The sequence below is a fragment of the Chrysemys picta genome, chromosome 15, assembly GCF_011386835.1.
Source record: "Chrysemys picta bellii isolate R12L10 chromosome 15, ASM1138683v2, whole genome shotgun sequence".
Taxonomy (NCBI): domain Eukaryota; kingdom Metazoa; phylum Chordata; order Testudines; family Emydidae; genus Chrysemys; species Chrysemys picta.
In genome coordinates this window covers 10,962,217-10,970,335 of record NC_088805.1, presented here as the reverse complement: position 1 = coordinate 10,970,335, position 8,119 = coordinate 10,962,217, and positions in this window count along the sequence as shown.

Here is an 8,119-nt window from a genome sequence, read left to right as displayed (position 1 = left end):
CTGGTTGTGGCGTTGACTCCTCTGACAGTGGAAGTTTACAGAGCGATCTGGGGGGTGGACCCCGTAGCCTCAGCGGGTGGGGTTCGCCGTGCAGGCTGAGGAGTCGCGTTGGCTCTTCCTGTGGTTGGTGTTCGTAGGGTGGCCTGAGGGCCGGCGTCGGTTCCGCTGGAGGCAGGATTTCGGGCGGCCACGCGTGGCGGGGCGCTGACCCTTCTTGGGATGGGGTCGCGCTGGTTGGGCGTCGGGAGGACACAGACGTCTCAGCTCAGAGAGCTTCCGGGCGACCTGGGAGGATGTGACAGGTCTCCTGCTGGCAGGGGCTCGGTCGACGTTTCCCGCTGCGGGAGGCGTCGTCTCGAAGGTGGGGCCCTGGTCTACCAGTTCGGGGACTGGAGTGGGGTTTAGGGTAGCGGCTGGAGGGGGTGCCCTGATTCCTTGCGGCGCAGGAGCAGCGGGCCGGGGCATAGGAGGGCAGGAGGCCGGAATCAGAGTTGTTGCTGCTGTGCGGGCTTACTTGCAGCTGGCCTGGTGCGCCTTACATCTCTTCTGGGACTCGAAGGGCAGGCTGCAGAGGGCACAGCTGAAGGCGGTGGATTTGTTGTGGCACCTCTTCAGGTGCCTGGTGACCCCTCCGAGGAGCGGCAAACAGCAGAGGCTAACAGCGGGAGTTTGCCTGGGAGTTCGCCTAGGGAGAGCTCACTGAGGCTTTCATCTGTAGGTTTCTTTGAGTAGTTCCTGCAACAGGTGAGGAAGTTCTTAAGAGGATGGTGATATGGAAGGTGAGCGATCAGCTGTTGTAACCTGCACAGGTTGTGCCATGTTTGTCTTTCTTCCACAGGACAGAAGCGACTTTGTCTGTACAAAGTGCAAGCTGGTCTCCATATTGGAAGAGAAGGTTCGAGGGCTGGAGAAACGAGTATCTACAGGTACCAATGCGGAGAGTGGACTAGATGACCCATCTGAGGGAAGGGAGCAGAAGGAGACTCCACCGATTGGAAGGCAAAAGATGCACTGTCCTAGGGATGGGGGTTCCACGACCACCACTCCCAAGAGGAGGAGGAGGGTGGTCGGGGACTCCCTCCTCAGGGGGACTGAGTCATCTATCTGCTGCCCCGACCGGGAAAACTGAGGTCTGCTGCTTGCCAGGAGCTAGGATACACGATGTGACGGAGAGACTGCCGAGACTCATCAAGCCCTCGGATCGCTACCCCTTCCTGCTTCTCCACGTGGGCACCAATGATACTGCCAAGAATGACCTTGAGCGGATCACTGCAGACTACGTTGCTCTGGGAAGAAGGATAAAGGAGTTTGAGGCGCAAGTGGTGTTCTCGTTCATCCTCCCTGTGCAAGGAAAAGACCGGGGTAGAGACGGTCGAATCGTGGAAGTCAATGAATGGCTACGCAGGTGGTGTCGAAGAGAAGGCTTTGGATTCTTCGACCATGGGATGGTGTTCCAAGAAGGAGGAGTGCTAGGCAGAGACGGGCTCCACCTAACGAAGAGAGGGAAGAGCATCTTTGCCAGCAGGCTGGCTAACCTAGTGAGGAGGGCTTTAAACTAGGTTCACCGGGGGAAGGAGACCAAAGCCCTGAGGTAAGTGGGGAAATGGGATCCTGGGAGGAAGCACAAGCAGGAGAGCGCAAGAGGGGAGGACTCCTGGCTCATGCTGAGAAAGAGGGATGATCGATGAGTTACCTTAAGTGCCTATACACAAATGCAAGAAGCCTGGGAAACAAGCAGGGAGAACTGGAAGTCCTGGCACAGTCAGGGAACTATGATGTGATTGGAATAACAGAGACTTGGTGGGATAACTCACATGACTGGAGTACTGTCATGGATGGATATAAACTGTTCAGGAAGGACAGGCAGGGCAGAAAAGGTGGGGGAGTTGCGTTGTATGTAAGAGAGCAGTATGACTGCTCAGAGCTCCGGTATGAAACTGCAGAAAAACCTGAGTCTCTGGATAAAGTTGAGAAGTGTGAGCAACAAGGGTGATGTCGTGGTTGGAGTCTGCTATAGGCCACCAGACCAGGGGGATGAGGTGGACGAGGCTTTCTTCCGGCAACTAGCAGAAGTTGCTAGGTCGCAGGCCCTGGTTCTCATGGGAGACTTTAATCACCCTGATATCTGCTGGGAGAGCAATACAGCGGTGCACAGACAATCCAGGAAGTTTTTGGAACGTGTAGGGGACAATTTCCTGGTGCAAGTGCTGGAGGAACCAACTAGGGGCAGAGCTTTTCTTGACCTGCTGCTCACAAACAGGGAAGAATTAGTAGGGGAAGCAAAAGTGGATGGGAACCTGGGAGGCAGTGACCATGAGATGGTCGAGTTCAGGATCCTTACACAAGGAAGAAAGGAGAGCAGCAGAATACGGACCCTGGACTTCAGAAAAGCAGACTTTGACTCCCTCAGGGAACAGATGGGCAGGATCCCCTGGGAGAATAACATGAAGGGCAAAGGGGTCCAGGAGAGCTGGCTGTATTTTAAAGAATCCTTATTGCGGTTGCAGGAACAAACCATCCCGATGTGTAGAAAGAATAGTAAATATGGCAGGCGACCAGCTTGGCTAAACAGTGAAATCCTTGTTGATCTTAAACGAAAAAAGAAGCTTACAAGAAGTGGAAGATTGGACAAATGACCAGGGAGGAGTATAAAAATATTGCTCAGGCATGCAGGAGTGAAATCAGGAAGGCCAAATCACACTTGGAGTTGCAGTTAGCAAGAGATGTTAAGAGTAACAAGAAGGGTTTCTTCAGGTATGTTAGCAAGAAGAAGAAAATCAAGGAAAGTGTGGGCCCCTTACTGAATGAGGGAGGCAACCTAGTGACCGAGGATGTGGAAAAAGCTAATGTACTCAATGATTTTGTTTTTTGCCTCTGTCTTCACGAACAAGGTCAGTTCCCAGACTGCTGCACTGGGCAGCACAGTATGGGGAGAAGGTGACCAGCCCTCTGTGGAGAAAGAAGTGGTTCGGGACTATTTAGAAAAACTGGACGTGCACAAGTCCATGGGGCCGGATGCGCTGCATCCGAGGGTGCTAAAGGAGTTGGCGGGTGAGATTGCAGAGCCATTAGCCATTATTTTTGAAAACTCATGGCGATCGGGGGAGGTCCCAGATGACTGGAAAAAGGCTAATGTAGTGCCCATCTTTAAAAAAGGGAAGGAGGAGGATCCAGGGAGCTACAGGCCAGTCAGCCTCACCTCAGTCCCTGGAAAAATCATGGAGCAGGTCCTCAAGGAATCAATTATGAAACATTTAGAGGAGAGGAAAGTGATCAGGAACAGTCAGCATGGATTCACGAAGGGGAAGTCGTGCCTGACTAACCTAATTGCCTTCTATGAGGAGATAACTGGCTCTGTGGATGAGGGGAAAGCAGTGGATGTGTTATTCCTTGACTTTAGCAAAGCTTTTGATACGGTCTCCCACAGTATTCTTGCCGCCAAGTTAAAGAAGTATGGGCTGGATGAATGGACTGTAAGGTGGATAGAAAGCTGGCTAGATCGTCGGGCTCAACGGATAGTGCTCAACGGCTCCATGTCTAGTTGGCAGCCGGTTTCAAGCAAAGTGCCCCAAGGGTCGGTCCTGGGGCCGGTTTTGTTTAATATCTTTATTAATGATCTGGAGGATGGTGTGGACTGCACTCTCAGCAAGTTTGCAGATGACACTAAACTAGGAGGCGTGGTAGATACACTAGAGGGTAGGGATCGGACACAGAGGACCTAGACAAATTAGAGGATTGGGCCAAAAAAAACCTGATGAGGTTCAACAAGGACAAGTGCAGAGTCCTGCACTTAGGACGGAAGAATCGCAGGCACTGCTACAGACTAGGGACCGAATGGCTAGGTAGCAGTTCTGCAGAAAAGGACCTAGGGGTCACAATGGACGAGAAGCTGGATATGAGTCAACAGTGTGCTCTTGTTGCCAAGAAGGCTAACGGCATTTTGGGCTGTATAAGTAGGGGCATTGCCAGCAGGTCGAGGAATGTGATCGTTCCCCTTTATTCGACATTGGTGAGGCCTCATCTGGAGTACTGTGTCCAGTTTTGGGCCCCACACTACAAGAAGGATGTGGAAAAATTGGAAAGAGTCCAACGGAGGGCAACAAAAATGATTAGGGGTCTGGAGCACATGACTTATGAGGAGAGGCTGAGGGAACTGGGATTGTTTAGTCTCCAGAAGAGAAGAATGAGGGGGGATTTGATAGCAGCCTTCAACTACCTGAAAGGGGGGTTCCAAAGAGGATGGAGCTCGGCTGTTCTCAGTGGTGGCAGATGACAGAACAAGGAGCAATGGTCTCAAGTTGCAGTGGGGGAGGTCCAGGTTGGATATTAGGAAAAACTATTTCACTAGGAGGGTGGTGAAACACTGGAATGTGTTACCTAGGGAGGCGGTGGAGTCTCCTTCCTTGGAGGTTTTTAAGGCCCGGCTTGACAAAGCCCTGGCTGTGATAATTTAGTTGGGAATTGGTCCTGCTTTGAGCAGGGGGTTGGACTAGATGACCTCTTGAGGTCCCTTCCAACCCTGATATTCTATGATTCTATGGAAACGTCGGGGCGGCAAGCAGATGGGGCAGATGAGCGCACCAGCGGCAAGTGGGTATTTCAGGTAGATGTTATCGTCAGTCCCCTGTGGAGCGGGGGTCCCAGTGGTAGTAGAGGTTTCTCCAGTGAGGGTGTCCCGCTGGGGGTCGGGGGGGTCGTGTCTCAGCGGCGGGGACTGCTGGAGAGCAGGGGGTGTGCCTGGTCCCTGCTGGAGGACAGGGGAGCAGTCTTGTGACGGCTGGAGCTGCTGGGAGCAGGGGGCGTGTCCAGGGACCTTAGGAGAACAGGGGAGATGTCTCGTGGCGGCTGGGGCGTAGGGCAGAGTTCCCTTGGCAGCTGGGAGGCATCGGGGGACCTTTCAGTAGTTGCAGCTGCTGTGGGGCGATGGGTGGGTCCCTCGTCAGCATGAGCGTGGAGGGGGTCCCCGGCGGTTGCTGAAGCAGGGGAGTGATTGGGGGGTCCCCCGGTGGCTGGAGCGGCTGGTGGGCAGCGGGGGAGTCACTCAGCAGCTGCAGTGTCAGGTGAGGGATGGGCAGGTCTCTCAGGTTCTGTAGCAGCCAGCGGGTTGAGTCGCATCAGGGAGCTCCTTGGGCACCGTGAGTGGTGGTGGCTGGAGCGCGGGGTGAGACGTCCCCGGTGGCTCGGGCAGCAGTGGCTGGGGCAGGTGGTGGGGATCCCCTGGCTGCATAGGCGTCAGCAGCGTGGAGCAGGAGATCCCCGGTGGCCAAGGCAGCCGCGACTGGGGCACATGGTGGGGCTCCCTGGGCTGCGGCAGCTGGGGAGCGGAGCAGGAGTCCCCCGGCGGCTGGAGCAACGGTGGCTGCGGCGTGCCGCGGGGATCGGTAGTGGCAGCCGGGGGGCGGGGCAGGCATCCCCCGGTGGTGTGGGCGGTGGGGGGGCTGTGGGAGAGCCCCCTTGTGTGGGTAGGTGCTGGGGCTCAGTGGGGCACTTACCTGGCATCAGGAGCAGCAGTTGAGCGATGGCTGGTCTCCCAGGCGGCTGGGACCCGAGGGGGCAGTCCCCCGGCGCGGGGAGCAGCAGCTGGGCGGCAGCAGGGTTTTCCGGCGTTAGGGGCGCAGGGGGGCAGTCTCTCAGCTACTGCAGCTGCAGGCTATCGGTCCGCGATGCTCCTGTGGTAGGCGCGGGGTGGGGCAGGCTCCCTGCTGCTGGTCATCAGCACGAGGCTTCCCCGGCCGCAGGAGGGCAGCAGGGCAGACTCCCGGTGGCTGCAGCCGCTGGTGGTTGGCAGGAGAATGGCGGGGCGCCCCCTCTGCGGCTGGAGAGTGGGGTGGATGTTCCTCCTCTCCGTGATGTCCCGGTATGTGGGAGCTTTCTGTGGCAGCATCCCAAGGTGGGGTTCTTCCCACCCTTGCTCTTTCCTCTGCAGCTACTGGTCCGCCGTGGCTCTGAGACCCCGAGGGTCTTTTTCGGGCAGCGGTCTGAGGAGCACTCAGGGAAGAACTGGGGGGCAACGGCCGGGAGCCTGTGACGTGCTGGGGCAGTGGCCAGCGTTTTGGGCTGTGTTTTAGGGGCAGCGGGATGCATCCCATTAGCTCTTTTTTAGAGCAGCAGATATATTGCATCAGTGTAGCAGTTTATCAAATAAAAAAAAATGATGAAACTGATAAGAACAGATTTAAACGTTTATTAGATAATGATTAAAAATAGATGATACATAGTTTGAAAAGTCAGTTATTGGTCATTGGGGGTAACATACAGAGTAGAGGGGGATGCTAGTATTTTGGTGTTGGGCAGCACACATTATATACAGACTGCAATGTCCCCAATGCGGGGGTAAACAGTGGGCGGGATCAAGATACAGCCGACAAGCGGTGAGGGTCCATCTCTCATACAGAAAGTACAGACAGTCATGGGTATAAGTAAGCGGGCTGGGTAATGGGGATGGGGTGACCCTCACGTGGTGGGGTTCAGTTAGGTTCGGTGGGTTCAGGGCTCCGGGAAGAGGCTAGAACATAAGGTGGGGGGGGGGAGGCAGAGGGGCTGTGCGTTCCTGTTGCTTGAGGCAGCGCCTCCAGCAGCTCCCATTGGCCGGGAACGGGGAACCACGGCCAATGGGAGCTGCTGGAGGCGCTGCCTGAAGCAACATTAACACACAGCCCCTCCGCCCCCCTTCCTCACGTTCCAGCCTTATCCCGGAACAGCGCGGGGCGGGGCAGGGCAGGCAGGCAGGGAGCCTGCCCTGCCCCCGGTAGGCACTGGGCCAGATCCTGCCCCCGAACCCCTCCTGCACCCTGATCCCCTGCCTCTCCACACGCCCCTCCTGCATCCCAACCCACTGCCCTGAGCCCTAGGCCGCACCCCTGCCCTGAACCTCCTGCCTCACCCTGCCCCCCTGCTACGCCCCGACCCCCTGCCCTGAACCCCGCACCCCTGCTGCATCCTAACCCACTGCCCTGAGCCCCATGTCGCAGCCCTCCTGTACCCCGACTTCCTGCACCCTGACCCCCTGCAGCACCCCACACCTCTCCTGCACCCCCTGGGGGCAGAGTTGGGGTGGGGATTTAAGAACATAAGAAAGACCGTACCGGGTCAGACCAAAGGTCCATGTAGCCTAGTATCCTGTCTACCGACAGTGGCCAATGTCAGGTGCCCCAGAGGGAGTGAACCTAACAGGCAATGAACAAGTGATCTCTCTCCTGCCATCCATCTCCATCCTCTGACCGACAGAGGCTAGGGACACCATTCCTTACCCGTCCTGGCTAATAGCCATTAATGGACTTAACCACCATGAATTTATCCAGTTCTCTTTTAAACTCTGTTATAGTCCTAGCCTTCACAACCTTCTCAGGTAAGGATTCCACAAGTTGACTGTGCGCTGCGTGAAGAAGAATTTCCTTTTATTTGTTTTAAACCTGCTGCCTATTAATTTCATTTGATGACCCCTAGTTCTTGTATTATGGGAATAAGTAAATAACTTTTCCTTATCCACTTTCTCCACATCACTCATGATTTTATATACCTCTATCATATCCCCCCTTAGTCTCCTCTTTTCCAAGCTGAAGAGTCCTAGCCTCTTTAATCTCTCCTCATATGGGACCCGTTCCAAACCCTTAATCATTTTAGTTGCCCTTTTCTGAACCTTTTCTAGTGCCAGTATATCTTTTTTGAGATGAGGAGACCACATCTGTACGCAGTATTCGAGATGAGGGCGTACCATTGATTTATATAAGTGCAATAATATATTCTCAGTCTTATTCTCTATCCCCTTTTTAATGATTCCTAACATCCTGTTTGCTTTTTTGACCGCTCTGCACACTGCATGGACATTTTCAGAGAACTATCCACGATGACTCCAAGATCTTTTCCCTGACTTGTTGTAGCTAAATTAGCCCCCATCATATGGTATGTATTTCCGGGAAGGGGTTGGAATGGGGGCAGGGAAGAGGCGGGGCAGGGGTGGGGCCTCATGGAAGGGGTGGAGTGGGGGTGGGGCCGAGGGCGGCAGGGGTGGGGGTGGGAGATGTCAGTAATGCGGTCCTCGGGCCAATGTACTAATCCTCATGCGGCTCTCATGGTCATTTGAGTTTGAGACCCCTGAGCTAACCTGAGTTTGGGAGGC